Raw genomic sequence first — 17,073 nt, 5'->3', positions numbered from 1 at the left:
CATATAATCTGTTGTTTTAAGTGTCGTTGGTTGAGGGATAAATATCTGTGGTACTAATTCCACGTTCGCTCTCCTGGCACACATTGCGAGAACATACCAGAAATTATACAACTTGGACTAGTTTGGGTTAGTGCACCGTGGGATTAAGAATTCCATTTCTGTTCTCCTGCCACATGTTGGGAGTATATAGGATGAAATCGCACACTCCCAGCCCATAATTCACTGCCAATTATTTTAATGAACAAAGAATCATGGAATTGGGGCTGCGGAATTTGCAATGTGTCTCCCAGCCTGTGCCAAGAAAACGGACGTGGAATTTTTATCCCTAAATATCCTTAAATAGCCCTAATCCCTCGAGCATACCCTTTTCAATATGCGCATTCTGTTTTCCTGCAACTACCTACTCAATCTAACATTAACTGTTAACATGGGTTCACCTTTGATCACCCAGTAGTGCATCCCAAAGTCTCAGAACCGCGGGGCTGAAAACTGTCCTTGTGACATTTTTGGGTGAGGGTGGGGTCACCATCTGCAATTAATTTCCCCACAATCCTCTCAAAGCAGTTAGCATGCAAACTTGGTGCTGTCTTAACCTTTTCATGAAGGCAATTTTCAGCCAAAAGTGACCCGTGCTGATGCTTGGCTGAGCATTCACCAAAAGACCCAGCAACATGGGCATGGCCAGCGTGTGTTCCAACTGTTATGTATTTGTATTTATTTCTATTGGCTAACCAGAGCTGCAATGCAGTAATGTATGCACCGGAAGTGATGTAATAGAGCTACTGTGGGAGACAGAGAGAGAAGGAGAGGTCATGGGAGAGATCGCACACCATTGATAAAGCTCTGTTCATTTTGAACCAAAGTCTGTCCCGTGTATCAGGTCTCTAAGACACTACAAACACTGGCGACGAGGACCATGGACGTGTGCTTGTCAGCCACCTGGAAAGAAGAGATTAACCGAGGAAAGGCTAGAATAATAAAAAAAAATCTTTGCATGTGTTACAGAGACTATCGTGCTAGGTGGACATGAATAAACATAAGCAGGTTATAGAGCTTGCTGTGATAAATCAGAGGTTGAAGCTGAGTGGTGTCAAATCAGGATAGCTGCTGGCACAGCGGGTACAAAGCATGTATATGAGAAATCTGCTAAGTGAAAAGTGAAAGTATACTGCACCACAATAATATCAGGTCAGGAATCAGTAGGATTAGTCACATACTGATCCTGTGTACCCAACTCTCAGTGTAATGCCAATATGATTGCGACATGGTTTAGTCTTACTCTCAAATTGGGATCTTGAGAATGGAAAGTATGCATTGTCACAAAAACATAGCTGATCTGATATGAGCAAAAGAAAGCCTCAGTCCCCCAAAATGGTGTTTGTGGTACTTCTGGAAAAGGAGACACCCTGTTGAATCTTTTGGCCTTGCCAAATCTCAAAGGGAACAACAATTTAAGCTGTGTGAGAAGAGGGTGCTGATTGATTGGCAAGTAGACTCTATTTACCAACTAATCAGCACCCTCCCTCTTCTCACGCTGTTTAAATTGTTGTTCCCTTTGAGATTTGGCTTTCTTGCAAATTTGTTCTGATGAGTGCAAGATGAAAAACTTCAACAGTATGTCTTTTTCTTCAGCAATAATCAAGTTCTGTAATACCAAGCTGATATTAAGCACAGGATTTCTTCCATTCACTTTGGAGTCAGTTTGTGGTTCAGTGGAAGCACCTCTGCCTCAGAGTCAGAAAGTTTAAGACCCATTCCAGAGGCATGGGCACGAAAATTTAGGCTGACGATTGCAGTGCTGTAGTGAGGGAGAGCTGCACTGTCAGAGGTGTTGTTTATGGATGAGGCATGAATCTGAGGCTCTCTGTGCTCTCTCAGGTGGATGCAAACAATCTGTTGGCACCGTGAGGAAGAACAGGAAAGCTATCCTAAGAGGTTGTGGGTCCCACTCTAGACTATAGAACAAAGAACAACACAGCATGGGAAACAGACCCTTCGGCCTAACGAGCCTGTGCCGCCATTTTAACAATGTGCTTTTCCTCTTCCACCCTTGACCCATGTCTATGCTTATGGCACCCACGTTGGAAACCAGATTGAGGGGAGAATAATTTAGGGACAATTTGTTACACCAATCAGCCTAAGAGCACATCTTTGGGGTGTGGGAGGAAACCGGAGCATCCGGAGAAAACCCACGCAAGCACGGGGAGAATGCGCAAACTCCCACAGATACTGGCCCAAATCCATGTATCTGCACAGCAAACAGTCACTGAGCTGTCGTGGTGCCCATCTGCTGGTCCAGTTTAAGCGTACACAAACGACGCGAAGTACTAGGCTACTCTCGAAACATCCAAGAGCAGCCCTCGCATGACCCACCACGTTAATGATGAATCAGATGGACACAAAGTCCCATGGTACTATTTTGAAGATCAGTATGGTATCCTGGTCGATATTTATCCCTCAACAGATTATCTTGGCATGATCACATTGCTGATAGTGAGACTTTACTGTGTACAAGTTGGTTGCTGTCGTTCCCTTCAACCCGCTAGGCAATAAAGTGTGTTAGGAAGTCTTGATACATGAAAGCCGCTATATAAATGCAAATTATTTCCTCTATTATGTCTACTTGTCTCAGTGTCCACATTCTTCCACATGTTTCTGCTTTGAGAATACTTTCTTTATATTCCTGTTCTAGCCACTGCTCCAACGCCAAGTCCTGGAATCACATAATGAATCCTCCTGATACCTATTAACAATAGCTTGAGTCCCATTACAGGTGGAAACAATTTTCGGAGAGGTGCTAAAACAACATAAACACATAAATGTGCCAAACCGCACAAATTCCTCATCAGTACTGCCTAGTGTGAGAGTGTGATTGAAAAGAGACACCGTAGAAATTTTAATTCCCCTTCACAGCTGAACTTGTTGCACCAGAAACAGTAAAGGACCAGAAAGATGTTCCGGTGCCAGGTTTCTGGGTTTTGGTTGGTGGGGTGTGCAGGGATGAGAGTGGAAATGAATTTCTCAGTGAGTGAGAACTCACTATTCACTGTTTCTGTGTAAGAAACACTCTGGGCCCAGAGTCTTTCCATCAGCATTGGGAATTCCAATCCCAATCCAGATCAGATGAGAAAAATTGAAATTCACCTTTACCTTCCCAGATATTTCAGGGCAGTGGTCTGGTGGAGATCTGACCCAGTGCAGCAAACCTTGGAAGGAGCAGCATAGACAATCTGTGCAGGAAGAAGGCCCCCTTCTTACAGCACTAGCTGCCGTATTCTGACAAGTCAAGAGTTTAAATATCCCAAAGCTCCTTTAAAACAGCTACAGACAGAAGTTAAGTGTGTAAGAACATAGAACACTACAGCACAAACAGGCCCTTTGCCCCACAAGTTGCGCTGATCATATCCCTACCTACTAGGCCAATCTATAACCCTCAATCCCATTAAATCCCATGTACTCATCCAGAAGTCTCTTAAAAGACCCCAGCGAGTTCGCCCCCACCACCACTGACGGCAGCCGATTCCAATCACTCACCACTCTCTGAGTGAAAAACTTACTCCTGACACCTCCTCTGTACCTGCTCCCCAGCACCTTAAACCTGTGTCCTCTCGTAGCGACCATTTCAGCTCTGGGAAATAGCCTCCAAGAATCCACCCGATCTATACCTCTCAATATCTTATAAGATGGGTAAGAGGGTAGGGTGGAGAAGGAGGCAGGATGTGTAAGGTATGTGGGTAAGGGGCTAGGGTGGGTAAGGCAAGTTTGGAAGGGATAGGGTGGAGAAGGAGGCAGGATGTGTAAGGTATGTGGGTAAGGGAATAGGGTGGGTAAGGTGGTAGGTTTCCTGCAAACTATCATGTAGAAATCAGTTGGTGATCTCAAAGCACAGAGCTCATCACTCAATGAAATGAATGAATTGTTTCACTTCATCTTCAAAAAGATTTGTTCTATGTCCTCCTGGTAGAATTCAGTTAATTTCTTACTGTAGCAATTTGTAGCATCCTCATCAAAAGCTCTGTCAAAAAAACCACAAAAACTCAACAGCTTTCTTCAGAGATTCATTTCAACTCTGCTACTGCACCATTACTGTGTCACAAATAATATTGTTTGTCTCAATGATGAGCTTCTCTTTTCCTTTTAAAATGATTTCATTGTCTATAGTTCCATAAAAAAAACTTCCTGTGTCTTGTCTGCTCCTCACCATCAGAGGGGCCTGTATTCTTTATTAATGTTAGTGTCTCTGCTCCCATTGAAGTATAGGCCAGAACTTTACAGGAATCGGAGCAAGTGTGGTGGGGACCATGGAAAGTTCTGTTGACCTCGGGTGGGATTTTACGGTTTTGGGATGAACGAGGTCATGAAATCCCGCCCTTAGTCATTCCGAGCTTCCACGAAAAAACTTCTGACTGAGGTTAACAATTGTGAAGCATTCAATAAAGTAGGATCAACATTTTGGAGCGATTTACTGATGGAATTCATTCTTTGAAGTAAATGGTTTCACAAAATGTTAAAAATCGCAAAACCGTACCTTTCAAACTTCTCTGCTAAGGATGTTGCTTCAGCTTTCACACGTGGTCTAATGTGGTTATGCCTGATAAGATTTCCTTTATAATGACAGAATTCAGTTCCAAACTCAAAACAGCGTCTGCACGAACAGACCACCGGGTGTCACAAATTCTTTTTTAACTGTCAAATCTTTTCCATATGCCTGCTCCAAGTGTGACTACAACATCAATGTGTGGAAACCGAAAAAAGCCTACAAGTTTTGAACGAAGTGAAAAATACGTATGTCTGCCTCACAGGATTCAGCAGCGCAGGTTAAATTCAAGGGGTGACCGGGACATGGGATGTATAATGCACAGGAGCTGGCGTTGTTCTGTATTGTAGACCTGAATATTTTCCTGCCATATTTGTGGCAATATCAAAGTTCTGCTCCCCACAATTTTTGATGCCTACACATAAGTTTGCAATGATTTCCAAAGCAGTTGTCTCCAGGCACTCAGATGTGTGGGGCTGTAGCTGGATAGAACAGAGAAATCAGTCTACAATTTCACCATTGCTGGTCACATATCTTACAATTAATGTTAATTGGTCCACATGACTCACATTCAGTGTTGAATTGAATATTGTGGGATAGTTAATTCAACACCAGAGGATTGACAAAGGGTCATCTGGACTTGAAACGTCAGCTCTTTTCTCTCCTTACAGATGCTGCCAGACCTGCTGAGATTTTCCAGCATTTTCCCTTTTGGTTGTGGAATAGTATTCGATAACTTTAACTTCATTGGTGAATTGGTTTTTGAACTGCTGTGCCATTAGAGTGATGAAGTCATCATAGGCTCTGTGTGTTAAATTGCTGGTTTTCCCTGGGCAACAATACTGATACCTTTTCAAATGTTCTTGGAGAAGCTTGTCAAATTCATTGAGATATTCAAAGCAGGCTAAAAAATTATCTCTTCAACTTGACACCAATGACTCATCATATCCTCTTGAAGGAAGCCCCAAGGCAGTTTGACTATGGCAATAACCCGTCTCAACACTTTCCTCTTAATAAGAGCACTTTTTTTCAAACTGAGTCGATATTGCAGCATCAGTTCTTCCAGGTGATGCACATTTTTAAACAAACGCGCATATAGCTTTAATATGACTTTTGAAAGGTTCATGATCCGCAAGATCTCTTCCTACATCTTTCCAGTACCCAACAATGAGTGCATGGTTCCCTTTAGTAGGCACGGTAGGAAGTCTCACAACACTAGATTAAAGTTAAAGAACAAAGAACAACACAGCACGGGAAACAGGCCCTTCGGCCCAACGAGCCCGCGCCGCCATTTCAACATTGTGAGTCCCCTCTCCACCAATGACCCTTGTCTGCGCTTATAGCACTCCACATTGGAAACCAGATTGAGGGGAGACTAATTTAGGGACAATTTGTTACACCAATCAGCCTAAGAGCACATCTTTGGGGTGTGGGAGGAAACCGAAGCACCCGGAGAAAACCCACGCAAGCACGGGGAGAATGCGCAAACTCCCACAGACACAGTAAAGACTTGCATTCTAATCAGTATTATAGCAGTATTATAGCAGACTGAACAGCAGGTTAGCTGTAAAGACTTGCATTCTGATCAGTGTTCTGCAAACTGTGTGTGACTTTATATGCCCTTCTCTGATCAGAACCTTCCACACACCTGACAAAGGAACACTGTTTCCAAAAGCTTACTATCAAATAAACTGGTTGGACTTTAACCTGGTGTTGTGAGACTTCTTACTGTGTTTACCCCAGTCCAACACCGGCATCTCTACATCATCCCTTTAATAGGGTCAGGGAACAACTTGGAAACATAACAGCCTTCGAGGTTTCTGAGAAAAAACCAACCAATTTCTCCTTTCCATCATACCGTTTCTGTTCACCCTCAGAAAATGGGACTCATGAAGACTTCTAAGCTGCTTTTAGTCTCCAACATCAAACTCTTTTCTCCAATTTTCTACAGTACGAATGTTCTCTGGTCTATTTATTATGAAATATTCAGTCATACCCAGTGGAACAGATATTGGCCACGAGGCAGTGTCTTCAGGGTAGATTTCTTTCTTCACATCAGCTGCAGAAGAATGAGCTTGAGCAGTATCTTGTACTTCCATTCCCATGAAACTTCTGGTTCTTGAAACTTTTTCTTCAAATTTTTCAGACGATGTGGTATCTCCAGAAATCAATACATTGAAGTCATCAGATAATTGGCCCAGATTTTGGGTGGGTGAGGATGAATCTGCAGTTTGTGCACTGTTCAATACTTTCTAAAGTAAAATGACAAACTATCTTTTTACTGTCTTCATTTTTCTGCATTTTTGACTGCCTGGTTGATGGAATTGCTTCATTTTTACTGATCTATCTTGATTTTAACGAATTAATTTTACAAAGGAACAGGCCTTTTTTCCCCTCCTCACCTTGGGATTCAAGTTTCCCCTGCTCACTCATTGTGCAGTTGTGCAGGCACTCGTCGTGCCTGCCTCCATCTCAGCTGCTGATGTTGGGGTGATACCAACATGGAGTGGTAGGAAAAGAAGACTTCAGAATTTATGAAAGCACAAAGATTGTTTTTATTAAAACTCACATTGCCATGGTCAATATTGCACGATATATTGTTTCACCTTATTCATGTGCGCATCATTACCCTTCCTGGGATTTGATAAATCAGAGATCCAACTACGCTGGCCTGCCACATGGTTGACATTCATGAATGGCTGTGGGGGAATGTTAGACATCTCCTTTACTGTGGCGGAGATCTGGTGTTATGTGCTTACAATTGGTCTTTATTTAGTCATTAATTTATTCATTTATACTCTTTATTTAGTTATTGTGAGTGTTGAATTTGATAGTCACCATTCTGGAGGAAGATGGAGGCTCTGCAGATGCTTTGTTATATGCAAGGAGCTCGCCTGAGATTATGTTCTATTGAACTAGGATTTGTAACGATGGAGCAGGCTTTGAGATCCTGCCATGATAGGATGCTTGATGTATGCCTGATGACACGCCCAATTCTCCAGGGTAAGAGTTGTATGTAGCATGAGTACGTGGCAGACATTCACTCACTCCCCTCGCAATCCTAGATGGTAGACGATGCAAGTTCAGAGGTAGCTCCTTGGGGGGATGGGGAGTGAGGGGGTGTGTGGTTTAGTACACATCCTGAGAAGCCAAACCTGTTCTGGTGAGGGAAGAGTAGGTCCCTCAATCTTGGGGAAATCACGTGTACATGAGATTGTCCCTGGCATAATGTAAATCAGAAAAAAAGCCCTCATGATTTCCCCTTGGGCTGATTGTGACAGCGCTCTGGTGATCAATCTCAGTGTCTGGAGACCCAGAGGCAATCTGGGACGGGGGTGGTGGAGGGAATGATATTCCCAGGTCTCCCCGCAGCCTGTTTCTTGAGGCAAGAGGTGGCGTGCCATTGGCTGACGATGGGTCTCCTGATCCCATCATTGTCAATGGGAGTTCTCATTAATACCACTCCATGTTGCCAGGGAACCTGTGGCAGGGTGCACCGTTGGTGTAAACAACTGGAGAATTCCGGCTTGGAAGTGTTAACAATCTTAGGCGTGAGGTGTTATTTTCCTCCCCTTCCCCTTAAAGTACTTGAGGCAACTGTCAAAGTCCTATTCACTGGCTGCACTGAGTTGGAGTAATCCGTAGCAGAGTGATGATGATGTTGGGTCCTTTTGGTCTGTATGTCGCCGCAAAGAGTTGACTTTGCTTGCCAGCCTCGGACCCCCACAACGCTGCCCCTCCGGTTCCCCCCCCAAAAGTCCGATTGCGGCCCCCCGACAATTCCCGGGACAGCCCCGACTCCCCCCAGCCCCCAGAGTACCCAGATGTATAGCCCAACACCCCAGCAGTGGCAATTCTCCCCACCTCCTGGGTCATATTCCTACTGGGAGGCAGGCCCCCCCCCCGCCCCCCAGCAGAGCATCCCCCAGACCTCCCCCACCCCCAGCCCGCCCCAATAACTGACCACCCCCTCCAGCCCAGACCAACCCCAATACAGAGTGGCAGTGGGAACCCCCACCCCCCACCAGTCACCCCTAGGCCCAGCCCACTATAGACCTCACCCTTGCCCAATGCCCACTGGGCAGTGCCAATATGTCCCTTGGGCATTGCCACTCTGTCCTTTGGGGGGGGCACAGGCTGGCACTACCAGGATGCCCATTCCAGATGACACCACCCCCTGCTGCTCAACCCCCCCCCCCCGGTGGGCCCTGATTGACCCCCCCTTCATTTCGGCAGGGTCTCCCGCTAGTTCACTGAACGTGGGGAGCTACCCTAAACCCCGCCAGAATGAAGTACTCCTGGTGGGGTGGGGAGATGCTAATCACATGTAAAATATATTTAAAATACATTAAAAAGACATTCAAATTACTTATCAATTCCCGGCTTGGGTCACTGTCTGTGTGGAGTTTGCACATTCTCCTCGTGTCTGGGTGGGTTTCCTCTAGGAGCGCCGGTTTTCTCCCACAGCCCAAAGATGTGTGGGTTAGGTTGATTGGCCATGCTAAAAAAATTGTCCTTTAGTGTCCAGGGATGTGTAGGTTAGAGGGATTAGTGAGTAAAATATGTAGGGATATGGAGATAGGGCCTGGGTGGGATTGTGGTCGGTGCAGACTCGATGGGCCGAAGGGCCTCTTTCTGCACTGTAGGGTATCTATCTATGATCTATGATCCCTCTTCCCACCGGTTTCCAGCGTGGTTCCGATTACGACTGTTCTCCGGCTCTGGGAGACGCACGTGCGTTCTCGGCACATGCGCGAATCCAACAAAATGGCCGACACGTGATTCTCCCGACGAGACCCTTCAGAAAAGTTGTGGGTTGCAATGGGAGGAGAGTGGAGCCCATAGTTCTTCTTTATAACAAGTATGGAGATACCAGCACAAATAGCACCTCAATGCTGGAGATATTGTGTATAAGCTTGGGTGTCGGTATGTTCTGAGGTAAGGGTTAAGCACAAAATCATTTTGTTGTAAGGGAAGGAGAGGTTACGTAAGGGAATGGTGTCTTTACCGAGCAGTAATATATGCCCGTGAAGTATATTTCTGTGAAAAAGTAATCTGAGGTTCCCAAACAAATAGTTTAAGAGGTAATATCAAGTGAACAAGTGTCCTGCCTTCCCTCCTGTGGCGGTTTATATGTAAACCAGGGGACGAGAGAACACAAATCCATTACGGCATTGGTCTGGAGTGACAGCTGGAGTTTTCCCTCAGGAACGCTGGTGTCATCCTTCAAAGCACCAGTGAGAATTTAATTCCATCAACCACCAATGGAATGCTAAAACAATCATTTCAACAAAGGAGATCAGTTTATCAAACACCCCAAAGCCCTGGCCAAGTTCTCTAAGGTCAGTCACTAATGCATGTAATCCACATTTACCTAACCCCAGTTAATCCTGATATTCAATAAGTGACTCTCCTATCATTCTCCGTAATGAATGTTTTTTTTTCTCTCTCATTCCGTTGTACGACCTACCATTTCCACATTAAAATGCCGTCTGTATTTGGACTACATGTATTCTCTGGATTTCATTAACGCGCTGCTGATTTACAATGCAGCTGTCTCCGTGCTATTATAAATTTACTGCACTGTGATGTACGGGGAATATTTATTTCCAGCTAATCTGCTACTGGGAAAAAAAAATCAGTACCAGCCTGCTGATGCCATATATACAGTCAGTTCCCACTTCATTAACACCTTTATTGCCTTTTAGCTTTGCCAGAGTTATTCAATTATGTTTTGTTGGGGGACAATATTTATTGGCCTGTGAACAGAAATCCAGACACGCGTAGGTACATGGAACGGCACGTCATGTGGCCTGGGAAGGTGAGAGATCAGGCAGCCACACATGACCTTCATGTCATATTATGAGAACTACTGACCCCTGTTATGTGACCCTTTAGAACCATAGATTCCCTACAGGAGGCCATTTGACCCATCGAGTCTGCACTGACTCTCTGAAAGAACCATCTTACCCAGATCCCCCCGCAACCCCAACCCATCAATTATGCAGAGACAGTGGGGAGGCAGTGGTGTTATTGCCACTGGGCTAGCAATCCAGAGACCCAGGGGTAATGCTCTGGGGACGCGGGTTCAAATCCTACCGCACAGACAGTGCAATTTGAATTCAGTAAAAAAATCTGGAATTGAAAGTCTAATGGTGACCACGAAACGATTGTTGATTGTAGTTTAAAACCCGTCTGGTTCACTGTATGTCCTTTCAGGAAGGAAATCTGCCATCCTTACCTGGTCTGGTCCACATGTGACTCCAGAACCACAGTTAAATGCCCTTAGGTTTGGGCATTAAATGCCAGCTGAGCCAGTGACACCATTAACAAATAAAAAAAAGTGAACCTAAAGTTGTTCTCTCCTCATATCCACATGTATACATTTAACAGCACAAGCCATTCGATGTCTAGAAATCCAGTGTGTATGCTTGTACCTATTGCACAGAAAATGTTCAAATCTTTGTGGTTGAAAATAATAATCCGTCAGGAATCTTGAGAGACCAAAAATGTTCTGAGGCTGGAAAGTTTAGGGAAAGTCTGAATTAAAGGATGATTTATTAGTGGAAATTCAGCATTTATTAACGATTCCACATTACTTTTGACATTTGTACCCCTGACACTCAAGCATGAAATTGCTCAAAAGTAAATAACTGCCCACATTACACCTTTGCAAAGTAACCTCCACCATCTATTATCAGTCCGATTGACATAAATGGAAAGCAGAACTTTGAATTATGGATGATATTAACTCTCTGCATTAATAAGTGCAATCTGATGGATAGGTGCTGATGACACATCATTTCCTCAGGCAGTGCTGTCACTGGAATGATTATTACTTGTTGGAACATCCCGGAGCTCACTCTGCCAATTTCACCCTGTATCAGGGCTGTATTATGCGACTGTCATTCCTTTTAGATTCCTTTACCCTTCCCCTTTGTAATTCCTTCAATGATGTGAACCTTTTGGAATACGTGCACCCTAATTGAGGCAGTAACGTCTTGTCCAGTCAGGGAGCCTTGCATGTGTACGTAATGCAGGGTTACTGGTGCTCGGCGTTCATAGGGGATGATTCTGCCACCGCGCTAATTTTCTCGCACGGCATGGTGGGAGAATCTCACGTCTGGGCATTCGCACATGTGTTCCTGCCATGCCACGGATTTCTGACGCCATCTGAATAGCGCTGGAAGCCAGCAGGAACACCAGGTAAATATTTTACATAGAGTCATAGAAGTTTACAGCGTGGAAACAGGCCCTTCGGCCCAACTTGTCCATGCCACTTTTTTTCAAACCCTGAAGCTAATCCCAATTGCCTGCACTTGGCCAATATCCCTCTATACCCATCTTACCCATGTAACTATCTAAATGCTTTTTAAAAGACAAAATTGTACTCGCCTCTACTACTACCTCTGGCAGCTTGTTTCAGACACTCACCACCCTCTGTGTGAAAAAATTGTTCCTCTGGACACTTTTGTATCTCCCCCCCTCTCACCTTAAACTTATCCCCTCTTGTTTTGTACTCCCCTACCTTTGGGAAAAGATATTGACTATCTAGCTGATCTATGCCCCTCATTATTTTATAGGCCGTCGTAAGATCACTCCTCAGCCTTGTACATTCCAGAGAAAAAAGTCGCAGTCTATTGAGCTTCTCCTTATAACTCAAGCCATCAAATCCCGGTAGCATCCTAGTAAATCTTTTCTGCATTCTTTCTAGTTTAATAATATCCTTTCTATAATAGGGCGACCAGAATGGTACACAGCATTCCAAGTGTGGCCTTATGCAACTTTAATAAGATGTCCCAACTCCTGCATTCAATGTTCTGACCGATGAAACCAAGCATGCCGAATGCCTTCTTCACCACTCTGCCCACCTGTGACTCCACTTTCAAGGAACTATGAATATTTACCCCTAGATCTCTTTGTTCTGTAACTCTCCCCATTAACTGAGCAAGTCCTGCCCTGGTTCAATCTACCAAAATGCATTACCTTGCATTTGTCTAAATTAAACTCCACCTGCCATTTGTCAGCCCACTGGCCCAATTGATCAAGATCCTGTTGCAATCGGAAATAACTTTCTTCACTGTCCACTATGCCAGCAATCTTGGTGTCATCTGCAAACTTTCTAACCATGCCCCTTATATTCTCATCCAAATCATTAATATAAGTGACAAATAACAGTGGACTGATCCCTGAGGCACACCGCTGGTCACAGGCCTCCAGTTTGAAAAACGACCCTCTACAACCCACCCTCTGGCTTTCTGTCAAGAAGTCAATTTTGTATCCATTTAGATATCTCACCCTGGATCCTGTGAGATTTAACCTTATGCAACAACCTACCATGCGGTACCTTGTCAAAGGCCTTCCTAAAGTCCATGTAGACAACATCAGCTAAACTTCCCTCATCTGCCTTCTTCAAAAAACTCATTAAATTTGTGAGACATGATTTTCCACTCACAAAGCCATGCTGAGTATCCCTAATCAGTCCTTGCGTCTCTAAATGCCTCTAGATCCTGTCTCTCAAAATACCTTCCATAAATGTGAGGCTCACTGGCCTGTAGCCCTTTTTAAACAAAGGCACAATATTTGCCACTCTATCTTCAGACACCTCAGTCATGACAATCGATGATTCAAATATCTTGGCTAGGGGATCCGCAATTTCTTCCCTAGCCTCCCACAATGTCCTGGGATACACTTCATCAGGTCCCAGAGATTTATCTACCTTGATGTGCTTTAAGACTTTCAGCACCTCTTTCTCTGTAATATGTACACTCCTATTTCTTTCTCCAAGTTCCCTAACATCCATGTTTTTCTCAACAGTAAATATTGATGAGAAATATTAATTTAGGATCTCACCCATCTCTTGTGAATCTGCACATAGATGACCTTGTTGATCCTTAAGAGACACTACACTCCCCCTTGTTACTCTTCTGCAGTTTATGCCCTTTACATCTTATTATAATGTTATTTTAATGTGGTTAGTGGGCCCCAGAACTGAACTCTCTGGGCCCGCCAGCATCACCCACACCACCAGGAGTATTTCCAGTGAGAATCAGACTAGCTCCCCACTTTTGGGGAACTAGGGGCCTGACCCTACTAAGGTGAAGGGGGGCAATCGGTCGGGGGGAGGGGAGTCAGGCAGTAAGGGCATGGTGCTCACTAGCATTGGCACCTTGGCAATGCCAGCCTGTGCCCCCGGCACTGTCCACCAGGCATCAGGCGGTGCCAAAGAGGTGGGGCCTATTGGGGCAGGGCCTGGTGGGGGCTGGGCTTAGGGGCAATCAGTGGGGATGGAAGGTCCCACTGCCACTCTGCATGGGTGTTGTGAGACTTCTTACTTTGCCTGTGGATCAGTGGGGGCAGGAGGGAGGCCAGTGTTCGGGGTGAGCTGGGGGCAGGGTTGGAGACTGTTAGAACAAAGAACAGTACAGCACAGGAAACAGGCCCTTCGGCCCTCCAAGCCTGTGCCGCTCATTGGTCCAACTAGACCATTCGTTTGTATCCCTCCATTCCCAGTCTGCTCATGTGACTATCCAGGTAAGTCTTAAACGATCCCAGCATGTCCGCCTCCACCACCCTACTTGTTGGGGAGAGTGAATCTATTTTGGGGGGCGCTGGAGACCATCACGGGCAAGAGGGGTGCCTGCCGTGGGGAGGGGTTCTGCTGGGGTGGGGTGGGGGGTTCGTCACTGCTGTGGAGGTTGGGGGGGGGCTGCGGGCTGGATATCAGGCAGTCTGGGATGGGAGGAGGGAGTTGAGGCTGGCTTAGGAATTGTCGGGGGGCGTGATCGAGTCATGGGGGTATTGGGGGGGTGTCAGCACTGCGGGGGTCCCAGGTTGGCTAATGATCGGACTGGCCAGCAAACGGGGAGGTTGACAGTTCGAGGCACTGCGCATGTGCAGAGGCCTGCTGGTTTCAGCCTCCCAGGTGGGAATAGCCCCACCCCCTGAAATCTAATGACATGCGTGCATCACACAGACTGTGGGAGATTCCGGTGTGAACCCCCACTGAAAAAATCAACTGAATTACTCCAATTCTCTCATGAATCAGACACTTAGAACTTTTTTTGGGAGAATTCCACCCAGTCTTTGATCAGGTATTTTATTTCAGACAAAAGCACAATATTGCAGGTGCTGTAAATCTGAGACAAAAATGGAAAGTGTCAGAACGGAACAGAATTTTGAGGCAAGGCTCGTAAAACCCTGGCCAAGGTCAATAGAGAATTCCGGGACAGGCATGCTGGTAAAATTCCAGCCAAAGTGTGGAATTACCTGGGATGGGGGTTGGGGAAACATACTGAACCATAGAATAGAACCCTACAGTGCAGAAAGAGGCCCATCGGCCCATCAAGTCTGCACCGAACACAATCCCAACCAGGCCCTACCCCCATATCCCTACATATTTTACCCACTAATCCCTCTAACCTTTACATCCTGGACACTAAGGGACAACTTCTTAGCATGGCCAATCAACCTAACCCGCACATCTTTGGACTGTGGGAGGAAACGCGAGTGCCTGGAGGAAACCCATGCTGACACGAGGAGAATGTGCAAACTCCACACAGACAGTGGTCCGAGCCAGGACTCGATCCCAGGACCCTGGAGCTGTGAAGCAGCAGTGCTAACCACTGTGCCACCATGCCGCCGTACCGTACTGCTCACCAGCCTGTCTCCCCAAATTAAAAAATTAGCCCCAAACAGACAAGCCCACAGTCATAGCTCACTGGGGTTGGCCTTAAGCACCTGAGAGTTGAACTTCCACCCCTCAGGGTGATGAGGTCCTGCTCTCAAGAGCTGTCTACACTGTAGGGATTCTATAATACACTAAGCCAAACATATTTTCCCTGGTTCCATGGATGGCTACAGGAAGGCTTAGTGGCGGTTAATGTGATGCGATAATTGACTGCTGCTGTGAATGGTGGGTAACATGGCACGGAATAACTTTTCAAGTCTGGTTGGTTCCATTCTCCACTTTAAAAATGAACGCTGAGCCCTGTTTGAGTGGGGAACAGGCAGTTAATGCAAAGTCATTGAGAAGGGACAATGATACAACAAATCCATTCACGCTTCACTGGACTGAACAATTACTTACAAATGCTGCGAATTTGTCTGTTTGACCATGGATGAACACAAAATTGAAAACTTTCACTGAGAAATGTGATGTTTAAACTGTAAAAGCTGAGCCCCAGAAGGAAATGGCGTACGGTAAAATTTCAGAAATGCGCAGCTTGAAGACCATTCTTCTCACTTGTCTGATGGGATTTCTGTTTGTCTCTTGTACCTTCATAGAATCATCGAACCATACAGTGCAGAAAGAGGCCCTGTGGCCCATTGAGTCTGCACCGACCACAATCCCACCTAGACCCGACCCCCATATCCCTACATATTTTACCCGCTAATGCCTCCAACCTACACATCTCACTAAGACACTAAGGGGCAATTTTTTAGCATGGCCAATCAACCTAACCCGCACATCTTTGGACCTTGTTCTATATTTGTTTAAGATCTGTTAATCTCCATCAATTTCTATTTCTGAGGAAATGTCATTGACTCGGGACAGTAGTTAGCACTGCTGCCTCACAGAGCCAGGGACCCGGGTTCAATTTCGGCCTCGGGTGAATGACTGTGTGGAGTTTGCATGTTCTCCCCGTGTCTGCGTGGGTTTCCTCTGGGGTCCTCTGGTTCCCCCCCACCGTCCAAAGGTGTGCAGGTTAGGTGGGTTGACCGTGCTAAATTGCTGCTTTGTGTCAGGGGGATTAGCAGGGTGAATACGTGGGGTTAGAGGGATAGGGCCTGGGTGGGATTGTGTCAGTACAGGCTCGATGGGCTGAAAGGCAGTGTAGGGATTCTTGCTCGGGCGAGGCTTGTGAAATCCTGCCCAAGGCCAATGGAGAATCCTATTTGGCGAGCCTCGCCCGCTGCCCATGCCGGTGGGATCTTCCGGCCCCATTGCCGGTGTACCCCCTGTCATGGATTCCCTGGCAGTGTGGAGCGGAATCAATGGGGAATCCCACTGATAGCAATGGGACCAGAAGATCCCACCGCTGAGGTGTGGCATGCTGCTTTCTGAGAAACACGTGGCTGGAAGGTCAGGGAGTCTCCCTCCTCCACCTTGTCTTCAAATCCCTCCACTATGGCCTCAGCCCTCCCTGTATCTCCTCAATCTCCTCCAGCCCCATAACTGTCCTTGTGTTCGTCTAACTCTTTTTTGTTGATCACCTCCGACTTTAACTTCTCCCTCATCGGCTGTTGTGTCTTCAGCTGTCGAGGCCTTCTGCTCTGGAAATCTATCCCTAAACCTCTCAGCTTAGTGGTCCATACCTGACCTCATTCAACAAGCATTTTCTTGTTTGAAAGAGGTTGAAGAGACATGTGAGGTTTATGACTGCCTGATTAAGTTCATAAGCCTAACAGTCTATCAACATCCTGGGTGTTACCATTGACCAGAAACTTAAATGGACTAGCCACGGTGGTTACAAGAGTAGGTTAGAGGCTAGGAATCCTGTGGAGAGTAACTCACCTCCTGAATCAGCAAAGCT

This window comes from Carcharhinus amblyrhynchos, chromosome 21 (genome assembly GCF_965287045.1).
Source record: "Carcharhinus amblyrhynchos chromosome 21, sCarAmb.v2.hapA, whole genome shotgun sequence".
NCBI classification, from domain to species: Eukaryota; Metazoa; Chordata; class Chondrichthyes; order Carcharhiniformes; family Carcharhinidae; genus Carcharhinus; species Carcharhinus amblyrhynchos.
This window is presented reverse-complemented; position numbering follows the sequence as displayed.